At 44.1% G+C, this 25028-nt stretch overlaps 1 protein-coding gene and 1 pseudogene across 15 annotated transcripts in view; both read left to right on the top strand.

Annotated features, from left to right (window-relative positions):
- Positions 1-25028, top strand: part of LOC105482397 (ELKS/RAB6-interacting/CAST family member 2) — a 981466-nt gene that overhangs the window by 810896 nt on the left and 145542 nt on the right. The gene's annotated exons all lie outside the window — the stretch shown is intronic.
- Positions 4939-10740, top strand: LOC105480635 (uncharacterized; annotated as a pseudogene).

Genomic DNA, 25028 nt, shown 5'->3' with positions numbered 1-25028 from the left:
AACAGAAGCTAAATATTCAAGTTCCTGCTCTCCTTGAGTAGTTTTACTCAAGTTAGGTGTATTCTTAATCATCTCTCAATGTAAGGTTCTGGTCATAAGAAGAATTAAAAGACTCTGGAGGTTAGCACAGGGCAACTTTATATTGCATAATCTATAATTGCCATCAATTCTGTATAGATATAGATCAGCATGGGCAATTCAACAGGCTGGCCTTAAGAGCTGTGTGGTGTGGCCTGAACATCAGGCCCAGCAGTCAAGAGGGGCAACACACAAAGACACTAAAAAGAAGATAGGAAAGTGATACTACCACATTGGAATGAGGTGTTGTCATCAGCCAGCAGACCCCAATGGAGTCCTGTGAGCCTTGTAGCCCTGGAATCTGAGTAATGACAATGAGCATAACTTGTCCTGGAGTGGAGCGCAACCATTAAGGAAGGCCTCCTTTGTCCATGTGTAATTCTACTTAGTCTTTCTCTGTCCCACCATGTAGGTCTTAGGTTGCCCCATTTTATAGAGGAGAGGCTAAATTACATCTTGGTCACACAACTTAGAGGTGGAAGAACCCAGGCTGTGTAACCCAGTTGTCATTCCCTATCACATTCTGTGTTCTTTCTTCAGTATTATGTGGCCACTGCTAGCCATCCGATATAGCAAGGGGTTATTCAGACCCAGTTCCTTAAACCACATGCCAAAGTCCCTCCCCAGATGAGTTTATGAGTCAGCTAACTCATGGTTGGGAAATCAAATAGTGATATATATATACACATATATATACACACACACAATTTATTATGCATTATATATCTTAAATGTATACATTATTACATAATACATGTTGTATATTGTGTGTTAAACATTGTGTTAGTTTCCCAGGCTAATCCACAAAAGCCTATGTCATGTTGCTAAAATTTCTATGCTTGTGGAGAGGGCTGGGGAGAATAATGGAAGATAATATAATAGCTAAAACAGAATAAAAAAAACAAGATTGAATGAAAACTTAACAGCATTGATTGATCTTGGGGCCACATACTTCAGGAAAAGTGACCTTGTTTTAAAAGGACAAGGAAAGATAGTGCTCATCTTTGGATGTTGTTTTGAGAATTAAATCTGTTAAACCATGTAAACCATCTAGCACATTGTAAAAGTGATGTAAATGCTAGTTGTGTAGATAAATGGAGACCCTTAAAAATATTTCAAAGGGAATTTCCAAACACTTTTAAAGTGAAACCTTTAGAGAGTGATCGCCTAAATTATTTATACTTAATTTCACTTTAAAACAAGAGTTTCCTTCTACATTGCACCTGGCTATTTGTGCACATGCTAAGTGCCTGAGTCTGCCATTCATCATCCTGAGACTGCCTGCTGCAGCTGAGATTGCCAGCTAGTGCAGCTGAGAAGCAGCTATGGAAGCCCCATAGTCAGATGCTTACCTTCCAGTTTTGGAAATAATAAGGGTGCCTCTCCTAAGCAATTACACCGTGCCCCACACTTCACTTAGTGCCTGGCCATACACTAACGCACTTTGCCCCCTAACGAACCCAGGAGGCATGTGCTATTATTAGTTACATGTTAAAACTAAGAAAACGGGACCCTAGAGAGTTTATGAAAGTTGCCACAAGTTGTAGAACCAGTGAGTGATGGAGCTGGAATTTAGAAGTGGGCAGTTTGCCGCTGGAGAACACGCGCTATGCCACGATTTCTCAGCTTCAGCACTACTGAATCCAGGGCTAGATAATTCTTTGTCTTGCATCCTGTCTATTGTAAGATATTTAGCAGCATCCCTGGCCTCTACCTACTGGATGCCAGTAGCATCCCTGCCACACTCCACCCCCAGCCCCTAGTTGTGACAACCAAAAATGATTCCAGAGATTGCTGAATGTCCCCTGGGGGTCAAAATGGCTCCTGGTTGGTTGGGAACCACTGTTTTACCCCCAGATATCATCCCTGGATTTGAACATTATCAAAGTTTGACCTGCAGACTGAAAGAATCTCACAGACTTTACTGCCTGAAAGTTACCTTTGACACTACTCAGAGGAAGCAGACCTTTCTTATAGAGGGAGGGAAGGGAAGTGAATGTTGAAAATGTCCGTGTGTGTATTAGGACATGGAAAAGGGGACCAACAGTCAAGGTGTGCATGGCAGGTGGAGGTACAGAGGGAGGAAATGGTGATTTGGAAAGGATGACATACTTGCCACTGAGAACCCAGCAAATCGGAACTCGCTGGGCTCCTGCACAATGATTGAGAGCTCCTGCTGGAGTCGACAGCCCTGATTCAAATACCCGCTCCACCACTGATGAGCTCTGTGACCTTGGGTCAGTGATTTAATCTGAGTGCCAGTTTCCTCCCCTATAAAACCTAAGTAATGTTTGTTTCTACCTCATGGTGGTGTTGTGAGCCCCTTACAGGTGCTACAAGAGAAAGGGCTTCATAGATGCTAATCAGTTGTCCTGGCCACCCCACCTAAGGCTGTGATGTTTAAGGGATAATACAACAGGGTCTGGACTCAGACTGCCCAAGTCTAAATCCAGCTTGGCCACATGCTAGCTGTGTGATCTTGACTGAGTAGCTCAGCCTCTGTGAGCCTCAAAGCCCTCATTTCTAGTGCCTACCTCGCAGAGTCCATGTATGGAAGCTATGAGATGATGCAATGAACCCTTGCCCAGTTCTGGAGCCCAGCAAACTCTCATCAGCATTAGCACCATGATGACACTTCCCACCTTATGATTTGTTTTTCCTTTCTAGGGCTGCCATAGCAAGGTGCTGCAGGCTTTGTTCAAGGTGTAGGCAGGTCCTTCTGAGGCTGTGAGGGACAATCTATTCCATGCCTCTCCTCTAGTTTCTGGTGGTTTGGTGGCAATCTCTGGTGTTCCTTGGCTTGCAGATGCATCATTGTGATCTCTATCTTCATTTTCTCCTGGCGTTCTCCTTGGGTGCATGTGTCTCCTTATGTCCAAATTTCCCCTTCTTAGAAGGACAACAGACACCTAGGATCAGGGTCCAGGATGACCTCATCTTAACAAATGAGATCTGCAACGACCCTATTTTCAAATAAGGTCACATTCTCAAGTACTAGGGATTAGGATATCAACACATGAATTCTGAGGGGGACACAATTCAATCCATAACAAGATTCTATGAATCTTTTAAAGGTTTCTTCCAGCCCTGAAATTCCATGAGGAATGGCTAAGATCTGAGTAGCTTGGGGCAACCAAATAATGGAACCCTGAGAACAGTGGAAAGAGTGCTGTTTGAAGAGTCAGGAAATGTGCTACTTGAGGAAAGTATCTTGATTTTTTTTTTTTTACTTTTAAAATCAATTTACTTGATTATATGTCTTCTCTGTCCTGTGGGGCTGACGACGGCTACTTTCTACACCTTCACTGCGCACCCTCTTCCCAAAATTATTCTGCAGACTGCAGGAGAATGTGGCTGTAAAGACACCTTGAAGCTTTCAAGGCTCTGTCTCTGTGTGTTATTATTATCCCCATTATTTATAAGGAATAAGGTGAAATGTTGACTCCCGCGTGGGGATTCAGTGTCTGTTAACAAGGCCTCATTTCTCCATCACTGCTTGCCTCTCCCCATCAAACGCAGACCTACTGCTAAAGTTTTCAAAAGCTCCCTGCGTTGCGAGATTTGAGCAAACTTGATCTTCCAGGTTAAACTTAAATATTGTTTCCATTTTGAAGCCTGTCATGTGGGTGTACCACAAAGAGCATTTGGTTTCTACCCCCACCCCGCCTGAAGCTCTGGGCCGCAGTATGTAGGCAGTAACAGAATACTAGGAAGAAAGAGAGAGCCTGAAATGGATCGTTGGCTCTCAGCCTGTGCAGAGACAAAGCAGGATGTAAGTAAAACCATTACTTCTACCTCCTGATCAAAGGCGAGATGGTAACCCCGCCCCTCCTCCCCACCACCCAGCAAGCAATTAACACAGCCTGGCGTCTCCTCTGCAGTGATGGCGGTTCATGAGCTCGGGCTCACGAGTGGTTGAAAGTGGGGGTGCCTTCTGTGCCCAGGTTGAAAAATGTGCGCATTTGCGAACAGAATACATGACGAAATGGGGGAAACACAGAAACCAAGCTTGTTGACAGCTTACTCTTTTCATCTACATTTGATGCAGAGTGAGATCAGAATTTGCCAGTGGAACTTAGAAGGTTTGTATCACAGGAATTGAGTAGACTCAAGTTGATTTTGCGACCACTTATAAACTTGTTAAATGCAGATTCTGATTCCATTAGGTCTGCGTGGAGCCTGAGATTTTATGTTTCTAACAGACTCCCAGGTAGGGTTATCAAATTTAGAGGTGGAAAAAAAGAAAAAAAAAAAAGACTTGACATCCAGTAAAATTTGAATTTCCTATCTTTTATCTGGCAACCCTTCTCCCAGGCAATGTTAATGCTGCTGGTGTGTGGACCACCCTTTGAGTGGCAAAGATGTACATCCTAAAGACATAAAAATCTGATGAAAGTATAAGGCTGAGTTAGTGGATGAGCATCTGGTACAATTTAGAAACAAGCGCGTGGTTTACAGGATAGTCGCACTGCAAAATGTGACTTGGCTATAGGCAGAAACAAACCAATAGCAGCAAAGAGTGTACCTACATCATTAGAAACAGGGTTCCTTGCATTCCTAGGCTTAGAGTCCTGGGGAACAGTGTGGTACTCATGTTTGCTTTGTAGATTTATTTTCTTAGCCACTTAGTTAATATTGGTAAATCCAGAGTAAATTTAGAACTATAAAAGTAAAAAAGGTTTTTTTAAAGAGCTAAAAACAATGCAAAGTCTAATGTTGAGGGCCTTGAGGATGGCATTTTGCCACATGCTGCCTCCCTTTCCAACTCACCCTCCAAAAGGAAGGGGCCACTGTAACTCCTGCAGCTCAACCCTGATAGGTAATCTGCAGATGAGGTGGGGGCTGGGGCATAGGTTTACAATGACATTTGACATGCAGACCCAACGGTCTGTTTCTTTGAAGCTAAAAGAACTGATTCTAGCTCCTTTGAGGATACTGGGCCACCAGAGTGGCCACTTACAGATTGCCAGAAAGTTGCCACTGAAAGGGAGCTTAGCCATCATTGATTCTAGCCTTACTTCCACAGATGAAGGGGCAGCACTGCAGACAGCAAGTTCCTCCTCCTCTGAGCCCCTTTCTCCTCTACTGGCTACACTGGCGGGTACACTGGAAAAGCTTTATTCCAGGGGCTGTGTAAGGTTAGGACTTGGTTTTTAAGATCTGGTTTTGGGGAATTTTTTTGTTTGGTTCTGTTTGAAGGTAAAGAAAGATTGTCTAATTCCAAATCTTACTTGCCTGTATTCTGTAATGAAAACCATCTCCCTTCCGTTCATCCATTCTTGAGAGTGGGTTGAATCTTATATATATGTCTCCTGTGTGACTTTAGTAGGCTTGATTTATTTAATCAAAGGCAGATACCAGACTTTTCCCAAATTTAATAGTGCCATTTGTTTTATTCTTCAAGTATTTATTGAGCACCTTCTATGTGCCAGGTCTGTGGAAGGTCACAGCCATCCAGAAACTAGAAGATAAATAGCCCTCTCTCATTCAGCTTGTCTCATCAGGACTTGGCTCTGCTGTAGCAATGAATAAGCATGGAATTTTAAGCTGAAATGCTCAGAGGTTAGTCATTTTAGCTTTTTGGCTGGCCTTAATTTCTAAAACATCAAATAACATCATATTTCAAGTCCTATTGATAGATAGCCTATATGCCCCTACCCTTAGTGATATGTCTAACATGATATTTTTCACCCAATTCTTTAAAAAATCTACATTCATGACTCAATTCTCATTGTCAAATATTTAAGCTATATTGAAGTAGACAACTTGAAACCTCAATGTCTCCTTCACTCTGTCCCCCAACTCTACACTTCTCCCCAGAAGCAAAAGACCCCAATTAATTAGTAGATATGTCCTTCGTCTGCATTTACAAATAATGTACATTTACATAATTCATTTAACACAAATTAGATTATATTATTCAGCTTCTTCTGTGATTTGCATTTTTCACTTAACAGTATGTCTTGGTAAACTTTTCATTTTAATATATATAGACCTACCTTATTTTCTAATAGCAACAGAAGTATTTCATGGAATTCCCCTCCCGAGGTTCATTTTAGCCACTCACAGTTAATAGGCATTTAGATAGTTTGCGTGTTTTGCTGTCACAAACAAGACTGCAATAAATAATTTTGTGTATATGTCTTTGGGCGTATGTGCAAGTATTTCTGTAGAAGAGAGACCCAGAATTTTAATTTTCTACATGAAATAAATCTGATAAGCTGATGAGAACAGGATTTGTTGCCAGTTGGCAAATACATTTCAATCTGAGTCTTGAGTTTCCCAGCCCACGCTGTCCTGTTTGTATTAATGCAGGATTGCCCCCAGGAGTCCTCCCTGTTCAGACCCTGCTGACTGACAATTTGGAATCTGGAGTTGAGCTTCATATATAGAAACCTAGATTTGCAATATTTAAATACTTAAATACCTTAAAATGGTATGGACTTTATTAAACAGAAAGTGAAAAAGAGAAAAACTAAGGGAATTTCCCTGTTAAATGAATGGAAAACTCCATATTTAACAGAGCTTAGTCTCTCAGGAAAGGAGGTGGGCCCATTTTTTTTTTTTTAAATAACCTTTTCACGTTTTTCTTCCCAGCTAAGCCAACTCCACAAATAGCCCAAACTAAACACCTAATGAATGTGCTGTGTTGAGATGTGTTTTGTTTCAGATTTTAAAATGCAGCAAATTAGATGTGATAGGCAGAATCTAAAGATGTCTTTCCAAGACGCCCATGCTTTATTCAAACACTAACCAGGTACTGGACGAAGGGCCTTTGCAGCTTAAAATAGGGAGAGTATCCTGGATTATGTAAACGGACCCAATGTCATGACATTAGCCCTTAAAAGTGGAGAAAGAAAGTGGAAGAGTCAGAGTGGTGCAGTGGAAGAGGGAAGGGGAGAGATTAGGCATAAGAAGAGGCAGAATGGTCCCAAGGGGGAGGAGAGGCTATGATAAAAGGGAAGGGGCTATGAGCCAGGGATTGCAGGTGGCCTCTAGAAGCTGAGAATGATGCTTAGCCAGCTGCCAGCAAGGAAAGTCCCACAACCAGACGGAGCTGAATTCTGCCAGTGACCTGAATGGGCTGGGAAATAAATGCAACCTCAGAACTGCAAAAAAGATTGCAGCCCTGTTGACACCTGGTGATTTTGGCCTCATGAAACCCAGAGCGAGAATGAACTGAACCATGCTGTGCCAAAGTTCTGACCTACAGAACTGTGAGATAATAAATAGATATTTTTTTAAGTCAATAAGTGTGTGGTGATGTGTTAGGATAGCAGTAGGAAACTAATGCACAGATGGGTTGAACCAACATCAGCGTGTAAGACTTGGCACACAGGGCAAGCTGGTGTATTTTTTACTTGCTAGCATCTGGAGCAGGGTAAGGGCCCAATGTTATAATATGAAGAAGAGCAGCTTGCATTTTCTAGGTGCTTACCTCGTTTTAGGTGCTGTACATGGTACTTTATGTACACTTCTTACCTTGTTCTTCACAGCAGCCCTACAAGGATTTATGCTTTTATTATTATTATCATCCCTATTTTAAAGGTGAGGGACTGATTGAGGCTCACAGGGGTTAGCTACCTGGGCAGGTGTCACATGGCTTATTAATGGCAGGGCTGGGACTCAAACCCACGTCTGTGGGACATCATGCCCAAGTCTGTGCACATAAGTGCTATATTTCACAGTGCACCACAACCCAATTAAATATGAAGCTAATATGTTTCCATATACAAAATTGCTGATATTGAAACTCCTGCTAGCCACTCACAACTAAGAATGCCTTTCATCACATAAAGCCCTTTAACCTTGTTTTAATGCCCTTGGAATACTACACCACTAGGTGCTGAGCAAGGAGGAAAAAAATCAAAGTTGGATGGTCAAGGAAATAGGAGACGCCCACCCCACCCCCGCCCCACCCCCCAGGTTCTGCAAGCCAAAGCTCAGAGCACACTCTTGTATTTCTCTTCAAATCCTCGGAGGTCTCGCTTGCTCTAGATTGTGTCAAAGATTGTGCCCCCTTCCCTGCGTCAGGCACTCAATTCCAGGGGTGGAAGTTGTGATGGAGACATTTTTATACCTTGGGCATAAAGATCAGGAGCCAAAAGGAATATCAGGTGGAACAAATGCTATCGCTGACATTTTATCTGGAGGTGGGGGTGTGGGTTGATGTGCCAATTTGCTCTCAGTTGCACGTACAGAAATTGTGACCTCAAATTCAGCCAATGGAAAGTCTGAGTATGAACGTTCACATTGTTCAGACATTTAACAAATATGAACTGAGCTTCCATAATGTGATGGGGTTTGCATGTGAAGTTAATGATACAGTAATGAATAAGGTGAGTTCCATACTCATAGATCTTCCAGGCTCCATTATTCCAATATTATTCCAGGCTAATGAAGGAAGCACAGATAAGCAAGCAATTGCAGGAGAGTATAATAAGCGCAGTAGTGGAGGAGGCACTAGATGCCTAGAGTACATGTGGAAGAGATGCCAAACCCAGATTCAGAAGCCAGAAATAGTGGCCCTTGAGGTGCGGCCTCAAGGATAAGTAGGAGTTGGCCAGGTACAGAGGCGGCAGAGGAGAATAGCCCAGCCCCAGGGAATGTCATGATGTAGATCTGATCTGGGAGCCTACCTATGTCCATAAGTACATCTGGAGTATAGGAGGCAAACAGGCTATCAGTTGAGACTGAGGTCAGAAAACCTTCCTACTAGTTTTTTGAAGAGATAGAACTTAATTATAAGGGGACTTGGAAACCATTGAAAGAAAAGGTTAAGCAGTGGCATGAATGGATGTAGGTGCTTTAGAAGGATCCCTCTGGTGAAAGAGCCAAGAATTGATGGAGGGGAGTGAGTGGAGCACAGAGAATATTGGGACCTGAGAGAGGTGGTGGGGGTAGAAAGGAACGGTGGGAAGATCAGGGATGGGGAAAAGCAGCTGGATGCCAGAGCTATCTGAGGAGGAGGGGCCAAGGGGTTTGTTCGTCGGGTGGAGGGAGAAAAGGGAGCCCAGGATGACAGCCAGGGCTGATTTGACCAAATCATCATCCAAATATTATTCTGGGCTGACAGGCCCAAGTTGCAGTCAGCAGAGGCCACATGGGCTTATAATTTGCCATTTGTGAATGTCCTGAGGAGTGGAGAATCAGCTAGGAAGCAAATCTTCCTTCTGCTGCATGAGACAGCCAAAAAAGCACCTCTGAGGATAGGCATCTTGGGGATTTCAGAGCAGGTAACGCCTTTTGGTTGTTTTGAATATGCTGACAGAAGAACAAAAGCTTTCAGGAAAACAAAGCCCAACCCCTTAATGAAACAGGAAAGGATATACAGTTTCAAATGCTTGCTTTCCTTGCTTTCTGAGAAGAAAGATGCCTTGCCTGTTGAAGGTGGCAGATGCAGGTTGCTCTGTGGGCCTCGGGAAGGGTCACTGCAGCTGTCACCTGCCCACCCACGTGTCCTGAGGCACTGTGACATCTTGACAGGTGTCCCGACTCTTGGCCTTGACATGTCCTGTCAGGCCTGCCTGTCAGCTGGGACTGGGCTTGGGGAAGAGCCTGCGGGCCTGGGGCCTGGTAGCACTTGCTTAGTTAAACATCTGTGGCTGCTATTGCCCTGTCACAGGCCTGCAAGTCAGAACTACTCAGATTCATTTCACAGCGATAGTCCTTCAGTCTTCTGATTATGTGGCTCTGCAGCAGGGAGAGGGAGACATTCATGAGCAAGTGTGCAAAATGCATTTAATGCCTACCAGTGGAGTACAGCCATCCATTGCTTCGGTCTGCCCAGTGTCTGTCTCCCTGTCTTTTGATATGAGGGGCCAGAGTTTCTCTGGGGAATTCCTTTCAGTTTCTGCAGTTCTGGGACAGTTACCCTTCACCCAGTACTATGTCAATATGGGCGCATGACTCAAGCCAGCCAGAGTTCACTTTCCCTAGACTTAATCACTCAGAGGGAGCTATCCCTTAAGCCACAGTGATTGGTTCAGAAATGGGCACATGATCAAACTAGACCAATGAGTCTCAGTTCTGAGATTTTGAGTTAAGACCGCTTGGAAAAAGAACTGTTTATGGAAATAGAAGCTGGAGTGATGAAATTTGGGGTACCAGGGGCGACAGGACCATAGTGAGAAGAGAACCCTACCTGAAAATGAAGTCAGAAAGAAAAGGAAAGTAGACAAGAATGATGGAGAGAGAGGCAGAGAAATCCCTGAAGACATCATTTAGGATCCCAAATTCACCTGTGCCCAAAGCCAGAGTAGTCCTGAATGATTCAGTTACAAGAACCAATAAGTGCCTTTTCCCATAAGCCAGTTTGAGGCCAGATGAATAGAAATTGCATCCCTTATTGAGTCCTGGCTCAAGTCAATTTAGCAAGCATTTTAAATTAATTCAAGATGGATTAGAGACTTAAATGTTAGACCTAATACCATAAAAATCTTAGAGGAAAACCTAGGTAGTACCATTCAGGACATAGGCATGGGCAAAGACTTCATGTCTAAAACACCAAAAGCAACGGCAGCAAAAGCCAAAATTGACAAATGGGATCTCATTAAACTAAAGAGCTTCTGCACAGCAAAAGAAACTACCATCAGAGTGAACAGGCAACCTACAGAATGGGAGAAAATTTTTGCAGTCTACTCATCTGACAAAGGGCTAATATCCAGAACCTACAAAGAACTCAAACAAATTTACAAGAAAAAAACAAACAACCCCATCAAAAAGTGGGCAAAGGATATGAATAGACATTTCTCAAAAGAAGACATTCATGCAGCCAACAGACACATGAAAAAATGCTCATCATCACTGGCCATCAGAGAAATGCAAATCAAAACCACAATGAGATACCATCTCACACCAGTTAGAATGGCGATCATTAAAAAGTCAGGAAACAACAGGTGCTGGAGAGGATGTGGAGAAATAGGAACACTTTTACACTGTTGGTGGGATTGTAAACTAGTTCAACCATTATGGAAAACAGTATGGCGATTCCTCAAGGATCTAGAACTAGATGTACCATATGACCCAGCCATCCCATTACTGGGTATATACCCAAAGGATTATAAATTATGCTGCTATAAAGACACATGCACACGTATGTTTATTGCAGCACTATTCACAATAGCAAAGCCTTGGAATCAACCCAGATGTCCATCAGTGACAGATTGGATTAAGAAAATGTGGCACATATACACCATGGAATACTATGCAGCCATCAAAAAGGATGAGTTTGTGTCCTTTGTAGGGACATGGATGCAGCTGGAAACCATCATTCTTAGCAAACTATCACAAGAACAGAAAACCAAACACCGCATGTTCTCACTCATAGGTGGCAACTGAACAATGAGATCACTTGGACTCAGGAAGGGGAACATCACACACCGGGGCCTATCATGGGGAGGGGGGAGGGGGGAGGGATTGCAATGGGAGTTATACCTGATGTAAATGACGAGTTGATGGGTGCAGCACACCAACATGGCACAAGTATACATATGTAACAAACCTGCACGTTATGCACATGTACCCTACAACTTAAACTATAATAATAATAAATAAATTAAAAAAAAAAAAAGATCCACAGTGGGAGCTATACCTCAGAACTCTAGGGAGCACAGGAAGCATGCTGCAATCACAGCCATTGCCAGTATTGTTATTATTCTATTTATTAGACATTTCCCCAGCTTTCAGACACTCCTCAGCACTTTACACACATAATTTCATTTGACCCTTTGAGCACATCTTTCAATTAAAAATAATTATCTACACTTTACAGGGAAAGAAACCTAGCCCAGAGAAGTTAAGAAATACATCCGGGGTGGGTGCAGTGGCTTATACCTATAATCCCAACACTTTGGGAGGCCAAGGTGGGAGGATTGCTTGAGCCTAGGAGTTCAAGAACAGCCTGGAAAACATGGCAAAATCCTGTCTCTATTTAAAAAAAAAATACAAAAATTATCCGGGCCTGGTGGTGTGTGCCTGTAGTCCCAGCTACTCAGGAGGCTGAAGTGGGAGAATTACCTGAGTCCAGGAGGCAGAGATTCCAGTGAGTTGAGATCATGCCACTGCATTCCAGCCTAGGCGACAGAGTGAGACCCTGTCTCAAAAAAGAAAGAAAGAAATATGTCTAATATAGTAATAATAGTGACACAGGATGTGAGTTATTGTCTATAATGGCCCCAGAATCTATGTTCTCACCACCCTGATTTCTTGCCTGCTTTTTCTGTGGCGGCTTACACTCTGGTCAGGGAGACTTAAAGGGAACACACTGGCAGGCAAAAGAGGTTACCTCCTCCCATCTTAAGGACTTGGAAGGAAGGGAAATAAGACTGTACACCCAAGAAAGCAAAATGGAATAGATCGGAGTAGAGATTTGCCAAGTTGCCTTATAGAGCCAGGACAGCTTCTAGCCAGTTAGGCTAGATCTAGCTGCCTGAATGTACTGGCAGCAAAAAACAAAACAAAACAAGGGTGTGTCAGGAGAGGCATCAGCCAACCATGGAGGCAAAAGCAGGGGAGTGAAAGAGGAGGATCTTGGAGATGTGCTTCATAGCACTATCCAGAAGATGGGTGTCATAGCCACGGAGCTTCCCAATGGCCAGGCCATCTCTAGGGGGAGATGAGAGGGAAGGTGGGGCCAGGAATCCAGTAGTTACTCTTTCCATCAAAGCCACTATCCTGCTGTGGAATAGTTCCCCGGGGCCTCTGTCCCATATCTGTGCCATTTTTCAGTAGAATCCAAGAATCTAGATTTCTTTATGATAGCAACTTATTTGAATTCTTTTAAACACTCTGCAGGCCCAACAACGACCCCAAGTGCAAGAAAACATCTTGGGGCTCCTCTAATTTGTGATCCATAACAAGGGCTGGGCAGGAATAGGGTAGGAGTTTTCTGAGTTTGGGTTCCTGATGCCCTTGCATGACTACTTCAGCCAACATCCCTAGTTTTGAGGATGCCATTCTTCTCTTCATTGTGACCCCTCCTACTCTTTTTAAGTTATTTCTAGACCTCTTCTTCCCTAGAGGCCGTGTCTATGGGAAGGGGACTGTGCTTGCCACAGTTGGACATTCCAGGTTCTGCAGTGATAGTTTCATATCATTGTAAATTCAGCTGGCCTTTGGAGTCTAACTTGGTTTCCCCTGTGACTTCCTACAAGAAGAGACTGGGGTGGTCAGAAGCTAATGAACCTTTTGGTCTATACATCTTTCAGAGTTCTCCTTATAAAATAATCACAAGGTCTCTAAGTTGCAATGCTAAGGAGACAGGAGCTGGCTACTTTGGAAGCTGCCCTTTTGGAGATGTACTTCTTCTTCTGTGGCCTAACAAGGAAGGTTTCAGAGCCTCCCAGACTCAAGGCCAGGCCTGGGTGATGGCCTAGCAACCACGTAAAGTGCATTCTCCACCAGGAGTGGTGGCTCATGCCTGTTAATCCCAATGCTTTGGGAGGCCAAGGTGGGAGGGTCACTTGAGCCAGGAGTTCAAGACTAGTCTGGGCAACATAGTGAGACCCCCCATCTCTAAAAAAAATAAAAAGTAAAAACAAAACAAAACAAAATAGCTGGAAGTGGGGGTGTACACCTGTAGTCCAAGCTACTCAGAAGGCTGAGGCAGTGAGGCAGGAAGATCACTTGAGACCAGGAGTTCAAGGCTGCATGAGCTATGATTGCACCACTGCATTCCAGCATGGGTGACAGCGTAAGACTTTGTCTTCTAAAAAAAAAAATTTCTTTAAATCAAAACTCAGAAAAAAAAAAAAAAATAAATAAATAAATAAATAAATAAATAAAGTGCCTTCTCCCATGGATATTCCTGTGCCCTGGATGAGAGGGGCCAAGCAGGTTTACAGACAGAAAGAACACCACAAATTTAAACTGGAGTCCCAGCTTCATTACTAGCTAAGTGGATAAGTTTTCCAACTCTTTAAGGTTCAGTTTCCTCAGATAAAACGTGAAGATAATAATAGGATCTGCCTCACAGAGTGTCTATGAAGACTAAAATGGAAAAGAAAGGAATGCAAAGGGTTTAGCAGGGCACCTGACATGGTTGCATTCATTAGCTGTTAGTGACTCTCTTCTTTCTGATATTTTTGCATCCTGGGCTGAACACACATCTCTGTCCACATGCTTTTCTGTGTATGATCCAAGCCTGAGTGTTCCATACAGTGACTCAGGCCCTCAGGAAGGCAGGGAGTCTTGGAGAAAAAAGGCACCTGGCCTTATAGGTAGCCTGGGTGACCCAGCAACTATCCATAGAGTCCAGTCTGGAAATGTCAATAAGGGAAATGGGCCAGGGAGGCTTGGTTAAAGGGGCATCAGAAGTCAGCTTCAACATGCCATAAGGGAATGCAAGCTCAGTATAGCCATATCTGTGCCATTTTTCAATAGAATCCAAGAATCTAGATTTCTTTATGATAGCAACTTATTTGAATTCTTTTAAACACTGTGCAGGCCCAACAACCACCCCAAGTGCAAGAAACAATCTTGGGGTTCCTCTAATTTATGATCCATAAAAAGGGCTGGGCAGGAATAGGGTAGGAGTTTTCTGAGTTTGGGTTCCTGAAAGCAGATTCTATGACAAGGATGTAGTACAAGCTATCCTTGGGGGATGTGTTCCCAGGAAACATCAATAAGGCAAGGGGAAGGCAAGCCAATAAAGGAGGAGTTGTCAAGCCACCACTGTGGGCAACAGGTGTCTGCAGCTTAGTCCTGCTGTGGAATGCTGGAGGCTGGTATGGAACTGGAATCATCCCACTTTAGGGGTGAGGGAGCTGTGATATGTGTGTCCTCATTCCTGATGGTCATCAGCTGAGGGCTGCTCCTAGGGGCATCAACACCCTCACACTCCTCACCTGCTACAAGCCTGTATAAGGTGAGCCTTAGAAGCCAGGGAAGCCCTCAGGCAAAGCCATGCAAGAATGGGCAGTTAGAGGTTGAGCTTCATACACTGAAATGGTGGAGCCCAGCAGGCCATGGAAGGGGCACCCACAGTGTCAATGGGAAACAGGCAGAGGAAGGAAGCAGGTCAGCACCACCCACTGCATCAATAAATGTTCAAAACACCCATCTAACCTGGCAATTAAGGGTGGATGGCAAAGGTCCTCATACTGGCTCCATCTCTCCTGTCAGAGGAGGCTTCCAACACATGCCTCTGGTCTCCTTCTTGTGCCAAAGCAGGAGTTGAGACTGGAAAGAGATGTGAGCTCCTTGCAGGAATGCCTGCTGGCCACACTTGCCTCTAGAGGCTCTGCCTGTCAATTACAGAAAGATCTGCTAGACTCCATTCTCTATTATCTTCCACCGCAGTCTCCAGTGGCAACTCTGCAACCGTTTTCTGCAGAATGGTTCACATTGTTTTATATCTTCTTAGCTGCCAAGTACAATGTCATAAGCAATAAATAAATAAATTGTTGGCCTATATGGAAAGCATATTTTGTCCAGATGCATCCTTGAAACTTCAGCTCTGAAACAAGAAAGTCAGACTGGAAACCACATCCTCAAAGCTCGGGAGAAGTAGGCTCACATGGAAAAGCCATTTGATTGGCAGGTGCTACCACCCAGCACTGGATTTGTGTCCTGCTGATTGGCCAGACAGTGCACCTTCGGAAATGCTCAGCATGTGAGGTGATACAGTTTGCTGGTGTTCATGCCTAGCATGGGTGGCCCTGCTGGACAGCCTGGAATGAAAGAGGAATCAAGTTTGGAGGATGACTTAGCTGAGGAGCTGAGGAGCTGAGACCTGTGTGTTTCTTTTGACCTCCTCTTTACCAGCTGGGTTGGGGCAAGCCTCCCTCATCAAGAACGCTGAGTTCAGCATCGTTTACTGGGGTGCAAACTGTTTTCCCAGTTATCTTGGCCTTCCCGGATGCAAAGGGCAAGGGCATGACAATATGTAACTAGGAATGAGGAGGAAGAGGAGGGAGAACTAGATGGCTCAAAATCAGCTGGGCATGGTTTAGCTGGCTTAGCCAACCTGGAGATGGAGCGGGCATTCCAAGAAAGAGCTGGGGCCAGCAGGTAGATGATCTGAGGAACAAATATGGCCTTGATGGCAGTAATCACCACAGGGAGTGCACCAATGGTGACTTGGACTACCTGGGACAGCTGGCTGGGAACACTTTTAAATGTCATTTTTATCACTTTTTAAATTAAAAATACATATGCATAAAAAGTTAAACAGTCTAGAAGATGCATATAGTGAAAAGTGAAAGTCCCTTCTGCAACATCCCCACATCTATGCACTCTGTCATTCCAGAGATTCTTCCAGGCTTATACACACACACACACACACACACACACACACACACACACACTTTTACCAGGATTGAGACTGTACTACACAAATTATTCCACAACTCCCTGTTTTGCACTTTGTGTATTGTGGACATCTTTCCACATCAGTCTAATCTGTCATTGCTTTGTGGTGCTCTTTCGATAGATTATAATGCTTTGTTAAAATTTTTGAGGTGACCTCTCAGATTGCTTTCTGAATAGCCAGCCTATGGTGAGCAACTGAAAGTGTTCGCAGCTGATGCTGTGATCACTATTCCGAGTACGAGTAATCTTTTATTATCTTACCTGTTGAATGCAATAGAATTAAAGTGAACTATGGAAATATTCATGAAAAAAGTGATTACAGAAATGATTTGGAATATGCACTTACACACACATGTAAAATATGTATGTATAGTATAATGAAATTCAAGAGAGATATTGGGCTGTCTGAATAAAACTAAAGATGTCACTTCTATACCTGAGTTATTTTTCTTGAATGAATTCCTCACCTACCACCAAGATTTAGCACGAGGCTTGTGTGTGTCCCTTGATTGGCAGCCCAACTTGGTAGATGAGTGTGAGACTTCTGAAAGATACTATATAGATGGTTAAGAATAATCTAAGCCATGAGCTTAGACACCAATTCTGATACTTTTCAGTACATAGTCAGTGTGTATGTGTCTGTGCCTCAGTTTCTACATTTCTCAAACTAGAACAATAACATGCACTGGCTTTTGTTTTTGTTTTTTTGTTTTTTATGTTTTTTGTTTTTTGGTTTGTTTTTTGTTTGTTTGTTTGTTTTTGAAATGGAGTCTTGCATTGTCACCTGGGCTGGAGTGCAATGGCATGATTTTGGCTCACTTCAACCTCTCCCTCCCGGGTTCAAACGATTCTCCTGCCTCAGCCTCCTGAGTAGCTGGGATTACAGGCACCCGCCATCACGCCCAGCTGATTTTTTATATTTTCAGTAGAGATGGGGTTTCACTATGTTGGCCAGGTTGGTCTCGAGCTCCTGACCTTGAGATCCACCTGCCTCAGCCTCCCAAAGTGCTGGGATTACAGATGTGAGCCACCGCACCCAGCCAACATGCACTTCTTTGGGTGGTTGACAGGAGCAAGAGAGAGAATGCATATGAAGCCCTTGCCTGGCATGAAGTACCTGCCCAGCAAATAGTGGTCAGTAGAGTTAGGAAGAGGTATGTGATCACCAGTTGATAGCAGGTATCTGGTCAGGTGTGGGTGCCTCAGGGACCTGGTCTGTAAATGTCCAACTTTATAGGTGCTCACTGTCTTCTCCCAGCCAAGTAGTTGGGGGAAAAAAAGAAAATAAAATGAATGTAGACTAATTTCAAAAGTCAATAGTCAACTAAAACTGTTCCGGAATGCTTCCGGTTGTCGCAAACCATTAGCTATTACAAACTAGAAACAGAACCTGCTTTCCAGTTGTAGATGATAAATAAACACAGTGCACTGCCCTTTACAACGAGCAGCTATTTTTTTTAACCCATGCAGATGTGTCCTATTTACATTTAAGCTGTCACACAAATTAGCAAAGGCCCACAGAATCTGAAAAAAGGCAGGCCTCAGGCCCAGAAGTGTTCACAGGAAAGGAAAATGGCTTATCCCGCTCCTCATCGCTGTGGTGGCACAGTCCTGATAGGGATTGGGAAGAACTGAAGAGCTTTTCCAGGCCAGCAGAAATGTTTGCTGACCAAGCAGGCTTTGGAGCTAATCTGCAAGGCTGGGTAAAATGAAATGCAACAGCGTTCTGAGCTGCTGGGATTTTGCCTTTTTTGCAATCTGTGAAAAGCCTTGAACCTTTAACCAATATAAAAATCCCCTCATTTGGTATAAGCTTGTGTGTGGCAGAAGGAGTCTAATTTAAAACACCAATCAGAGAATAATGGATGATTCCCTGTTTCTCTGAGGGTAAGATTTCATTGACAAAATACTCGTTTGGCTAGACCTAGTAAACTTACTCCTTATCAAACCACATGTATGGACTGCTAGAGGGAGAGTATGAAAGACTGAGCCACATATTCAAAACAAGTAAGGGCTGGGTGGGGCAGTCTTCAGAGGTTTTTCAATCTCTTTCATAAACTAAAGAGATAAAGGTTGGGAGAGGCGAAAGACCCAGTTCAAGATCCCCCAGTTCAAGATCCCCCAGCTAAAGCCTGAGACTAGAACCCAGGATGCAGGGCCTACACAAAATCAGTGTCCGCTCGATCACATGGCTTCCAGATGATGTTTCTCTTGGGGGAGGCCCATGGACAGGAAAAAGGAGACGATTTAATGTAAGTTTTAAACTCTTAGGGCTGAACTTTCCTGGAGAGCAAACAAAGCCCTGATTGTATGAGCCCAGAGAGAGTTTGGTTCTAGACGAGCAATTCCTTAATTCTCTAAGCACTGTGGAAGACCTTCGCCTTCGGCAAAGCCTGTGGACTTGCAGAATGACATGCACAGGCCCCTGCCCTCAGAGCAGTGAGGGCAGAGTGGCATATAACATCCTATGAGAGGGAGGCCAGGCGCAGTGGCTCATGCCTATAATCCCAGTACTTTGGGAGCCTGAGGTGGGTGGATCACACGAGGTCAGGAGTTTGTAACCAGCCTGGCCAACATGGTGAAACCCTAGCTCTACTACAAATGGAAAAAAAAAAAAAAAAGCCGGGTGTGCTGGCGGATGCTGTAATCCCAGCTACTTGGGAGGCTGAGGCAGGGAGAATTGGTCGAACCTGGGAGGTGGAGGTTGCAGTGAGCCGAGATCGTGCCCCTGCACTCCAGCTTGGGCGACAGGGCCAGAGACTCCGTCTCAACAAAAAAGAAAAAAAAAAGAAAAAGAAAAAGAAAAGAAAACAAACATCCTATGAGAGGCAGACACAAAGGCCGAAGGAATACAAAAAAAGGTGGCTTTTCAATTTTGCCTAGATGATTCATAGAAGGCTTTATTTGACCTGGACATTGAAGGGGTAAGCAGGCTTTTTTTTCTGAAAGAGAATTTCTTCATTCGTTCATTTATTTGAAGTTTAATAAGCACCTGCTTTTTGCTAGTCTTGGTGCCAGGTAAACAAGCAGTAAATATGAAGCAACAAACAATACTTTGCTCTCACAGATTACCTTCTCCCAGGGAGAATCAGAAATTAAGCAGATAAATGAACAAATAAGTCAGATGATTTTAGACAGTGATGTATACAAAGACAGAAATGAAGAGGAAGAGACCAAGATGGGAGGAGGCTGCCTCAGATGAAATGGTTTGAAGGGCTGATATAAGAAGGTGACCCTGGGATGAGAAGGAGCCAGCATGAAGTGGGCCAGGGTCGTGATCATCAAGTGAGATGGTGGGAGAGATGGTAGGAGATGAAACTGGAGAGATGGGTGGTATCCAGTGTGCACTGGGCCTTAAGTGAGAGTCAGTAGACTGAATGTTCTAGGAGGACTGGGGAGCTTTCGGAGCACTCTTTTTGCAGGGAACACTCTGTGAATAAGGAGGCAGAGAAGCATGACAGTCACCACGGTGGGATGAGCATTTCGGTGGTGCATGTGGGGCTCTCTCAAATGCCAAGTAGTCATCCTGAATCCTGCCAAGCCTTTCTCTTTCCAATCACAAATAGGCAGGACCAAAAGACAACACAATCCTCTTGTTTCACAGTGAGGAATCAGGCTTGGAGGGTTGGAGGCACATGGCCAGCAAGGGCAGTGGAAGGGCTGAGCCCGGATTCAGGACCTGGGACACGGAGCCTTTGTGCCCCTCCCTGCTGGCCTCTCTGCCTTCTGGCCCACCTGCATGTCTGGATTTAAAAATCTGTTCCCCATCAGACATTTCAGAGAGGGCTTTTACAGTTTGTTTTTAGAAGTGTGTTAAAAGGCAGTCACCTTGAATGACTTCTGCTTGACAGAAGTGTCAGCATTGTCACCACCTATTCCAAGGAGCACTGGCACATGACGGGGGTGCCCTGGCTCCATGCGGAAGTGAGGAGGAGAGCAAAGAGCTATTCACCAGAGCTAGCATTCAGGTTCGGCATAGCTCCTCACTGACTGTATGGCCTCGAGAGAGTCTCATCTTCTTCACCCTGGACCTGCACTTCTTTATGTATAAAATGCATACATTGGATTGGGACAAAGGCATTATTTTAAAAAATTATTGGCCAGGTGCAGTGGTTCACGCCTGTAATCCCAGCACTTTGGGAGGCCAAGGCGGATGGATCACGAGGTCAGGAGTTTGAAACCAGCCTGTCCAATATGATGAAACCATATCTCTACTAGAAAATACAAAAATTAGCCAGGCGTGGTGGCATGCACCTGTAGTCCCAGCTACTCGGGAGGCTGAGGCAGGAGAATCGTTTGAACCTGGAGGCAGAGGTTGCAGTGAGCCAAGATTGCACCACTGCACTCCAGTTGGGCGACAGAGTGAGACTGTCTCAAAAAAAAAAAAATTATTTCAGCGTTGGATAACTTTGAAAGAATCAAGTTAAACAGATTGTCTATTGCAGGACTTCTCAGAGCCTTTGATGTGCTAATGAGCACGGTCTGACTCCTAGAGGGAAGTGAAGTCTTATGCCTGTCACAGGTGTATTTATGCACGTGGCCCTGGAATGTCTGGGGAAGGATACCTTGTAGAACTTTTGTTCCTCAGGATACTCAGGGAGCTGGTCTGGGAGAGAAGCCCCAGGTTCTGAGATGGGGGATGAAAGGGAATCTTCATTCATGTCCTTGCCCGACTTTGTTCAACAACTGAGTGGCAAATTGTCCAGTGTGTCCGTGGTGTGTGTCCCCTCCCTGGTCCCACTTGTACCCTCTCTCTGCTGCTCCCCCTTGTCACAAAAGCTGTCTTCTGAGGGAGCATAACAGAAGCAGAAGCAGCATCTCACTCTGGGGTCAGCTCAGAGCTTTGTGTGTGCCAGCCCCTTAACACACCACTTCTCCTGCCTGGGGCTCAGTCCTCAGCAGCCGTGTCTCTGAACCTGGGCAAAGGGATACTCTTCTAATAGACAAATTCTGGATCTGATGGCCTTTCTCCATGGGGCTTTCTTTGCACCTTCCTCCTGGGACTTCCTTACGTTTTTAACTTTTTATCTTGTTACTCATGTATGACTCCTCTGCTCGGGGACAACCATGCAGACTGGGTATCTTTCAAGTGGCCCTTGGAGGCAGCCGCCGGCAAGACACATCTCTGTGGCTCCCACAGAACTGTCATCCTCATCCTAATGCCTGCTGTTTATTGAGCACTTCGCGTGTGCCAGGCAGCACGTAAAGTCCTTTATCACTGAATCATAGTGTCCTGGCAGCAGTCTTATGAGATGTGGCACTGTTAATATGTCTACTAATCAGATGAGGACACTGAAGCTCATCCAGGTTGAATAATTCCCCAAAAGTCTCACAGCTGGCAGGTTGAGGGGGCTGGAAGTCCCACCCGAGTCTGTCCCCCAGGTCTGTGCATTTGATTTTAGTACTGCATTGCTCTACTAATCTTTGAATGAATAATTTGGGAGAAAGGAAAGAAAGATAAAAAGAGTTGAAATTAATGAAGATGAAAAGAGTGACTGAATGAAGGAGCAAGTGAGGGAATGAATGAAAGGGAAGAATAACCCTTCCAACCTATCCCCAGCTTCAGGAAGCTCAGCTGGCCCTGGGGGAAGATGGACATGCCTCCTTCTTATGGCCCCATCGTCTCGCTGTATTCCACCACCACCCCCAGCTGGCTTACAAACGGGAACTACCTTATTGCAGGGCATGCAGCTGCCTGCCAGCAGCCACCAAGGACTCCCCCAAGTAGCCCGCTTCTGCTCCACCCGCCAACGCACACTCTCCACAGGGTGAGGCAGCTGCAACAGGACCATAGCCAGCTGCGCTTTCAGCTTGCTGGGTTTGTGCTGCCATCACTGAGTTTCTTACCAAGGGAAGGGCAGCTGTTCTGGGATTGAAACATGAAGAAAGATGGGCCTAGATCAGATAAGCATCCCTTCCCAAGCAGACGTACCTCCCAATTTGCAGACCTTTGTTATATTACTAGCAGTTAAGGAATGTTGAAATGGAGCTCTAGCCTTGATCTGAATTATAATCTCTGAAGCTATATTTAAGTCTACCTAAAGATATTTCAATTTGCTATCTCTGTCTCTCTCTCTCTTTTTTTTTTGATTCTCCTTGGCTCAGAGCACACTTGTATCCCTGCAGAACACAGAAAGCCAGGGTATATTTCTTAATGTTTTACATTACAGTTGTAAGTCCTTCTTATCCTTTGATAATCATATTTTAACTTTTAGTCAGCGTATTCATGGGTGTGCCTGTGTGTGTGTTATATAGAAGTTCACATTTATACGAACAGCATTAGCTCATTTTATCTTCCTTTCCTTTCCCCCAAAGCTATACTTGTAAGACTACATTCAGCAGCAGATTAATCCCCAAATAACTTAGTTCGGCTTTCACAGCTGCTGCCAAACAGCCTGTCTCCCAGGCGAGTGTATACTTCGTAGTAGTTATAATTAACAGTTCACCGGGGGGCGGGGATTGTAGTGCAGGAAACGAGAACTGGGCAGGGGAGGTCACTAAATACTAATGAAAACTGCCAGCAGAGGAACCTACAGAGGATTTTTGTTCAAAGAGGACAGTCTGAGGAGGAAGATGGGTAACAAAAATGTGTCCTTCAGCAGTTGGTCCGTGGTGAGCTAAAGAAGCAGGTGAACTGGGCAGGCTTCTTTGTGCATGGGTCTGAGAGTGGTTGTGCACCTGTGTGTGTGTGTGTGTGTGTGTGTGTGTGTGTGTTGGACGGAAAAAGGGAGCATATCTTTTAAGACTGTAGGTTTTTTGCTAGTAAATATTGTTCAAAATCTGATTTTTCACTTATTACCTTTGTGACCTTATGTACATAGCATATAACTGGCCTCTCTGTGTCTCAGCTTTCCTATCTGTAAAATGGGGATTCATTTATTATTCAGGAAATATTTGTTGACTATCTAGTCTATTCCAGGCACTGTTCTAGACACCAGGGATGTAGCAATAAATAAAAAGATAAAAATCCTTGTCTATGTGGAGCTTACATTCCACTGGGGGAAAAAGCCTTACAGGGACAGTAATAATTAGGGTTAAAATAGATTATGCATACAAAATGCCTAGCACATAATAAGATTTTTGGTGAAAAAGGAACAAATATTAGCATTATTACTCTTTAGGTTATATTTACTAAGTGACAACCCCGTAATACTCTCCCAAAAAGACAAATCATTTGGCCGGGTGCAGTGGCTCACTCCTGTAATCCCAACACTCTGGGAGGCCAAGGCAGGCTGATCACGAGGTCAAGAGATGGAGACCATTCTGGCCAACATGGTAAAACCCCATCTCTACTAAAAATACAAAAATTAGTCGGGCATGGTGGCATGTGCCTGTAGTCCCATCTACTTGGGAGGCTGAGGCAGGAGAATCACTTTAACCTGGGAGGCAGAGGTTGCAGTGACCTGAGATTGTGCCACTGCACTCCAGCCTGGCGGAAACAGAGTGAGACTCTGTCTCAGAAAAAAAGACAATCTTTCATCTAAATTCCACCATTTTATTCTAGAAACAGATTTTTCCTTGGGAAGTAACACAAGAGTATAATACTTTGGAAAAAGATGCTCTGTAAATGTTTTGCTACATCAGTCAAAACAGTGTATCTTTGCACCAGACATCTTGAAGGGTAAAGATGCTTCTTGAATGGATTTTAGCAAAGGAAGATCAGCTCTCAGGTGACAGCTCAGACATGACAAACAAGAACAATGCAGAAAGGAATGCGTGAACGGGTTGGATTAAGAATTGCAGGGCAATTACTTTCTGCAAACCGATATGCAAGAAAGAAACACAGGCACACCTTGTTATCCAGAAACACAATAAGCAAAAATTCACTATTACAGAATTGCAGAATAGGCAACCCCCTATGTAAAAATGGACTGTTATTAAAAAGGGGGATGGGGGCGTTGTGAAATTGGTTTGGAATGTGGGCCTCATTTTCCACTAGAGTAGAGTTCATAGACTAATTCTCAAGGGCTTATTTAACCTACACTTGCCTGAAATGTATTATTTCCCCCTCACCAGCCACGATGTGCAACATGGCTTTTTTGGAAGAATGCACTGAAAGGGCCCTCTTCTCCTTGCACCAAGCTGGTACCAGTTTGTACTAACTGTACAGGGATTCCCCTTGGTTTTCCCTTATCCGAAAATTCATTATCCAAGGTTGATGGTTAAAAGGTAGCAGGAAAGCCAAAGTTGTCATAACATTGAAACATTCACGAATTAATGGACCACTTATCAAATTAGCCCCACTCAGACATCCTTCCCCTTTTAACGGTGGGCCCCCCACTGCGTCGAGAGTCAGCTCTATGTACATCTGTCTTTTCTGGATCATCCGGATGTTTCCAGCATCAAGAAACACGGTGAAAATAGATTGCACAACACTTGCAAATTGAAGTAGCACATTTTTCAAAAGATGCAAGGCTTTATCAAGCTGATGAAAGGGATTTTGGAAGCCAGGTTTGTGTCACATACAAATTCCTTAACAAATGAAGATAACTTGTTATCAATTAAAAAGAAAAGTCAGTAAGCATGATGACAGCCCAAGGGCTTCAAAGTGAGGGATTGGATGTTAGAGGCTTATGACAGGTTCTTGGGAAAGTGGCACATGTCTCAAATATTTTTTTGCAGACTCTTAAAAAAATAAG

This window comes from Macaca nemestrina, chromosome 2, assembly GCF_043159975.1.
Source record: "Macaca nemestrina isolate mMacNem1 chromosome 2, mMacNem.hap1, whole genome shotgun sequence".
In the NCBI taxonomy this organism is placed as follows: domain Eukaryota; kingdom Metazoa; phylum Chordata; class Mammalia; order Primates; family Cercopithecidae; genus Macaca; species Macaca nemestrina.
The sequence above is the reverse complement of the archived record's forward strand: the minus strand, read 5'-3'. Positions and strand labels throughout refer to the sequence as shown.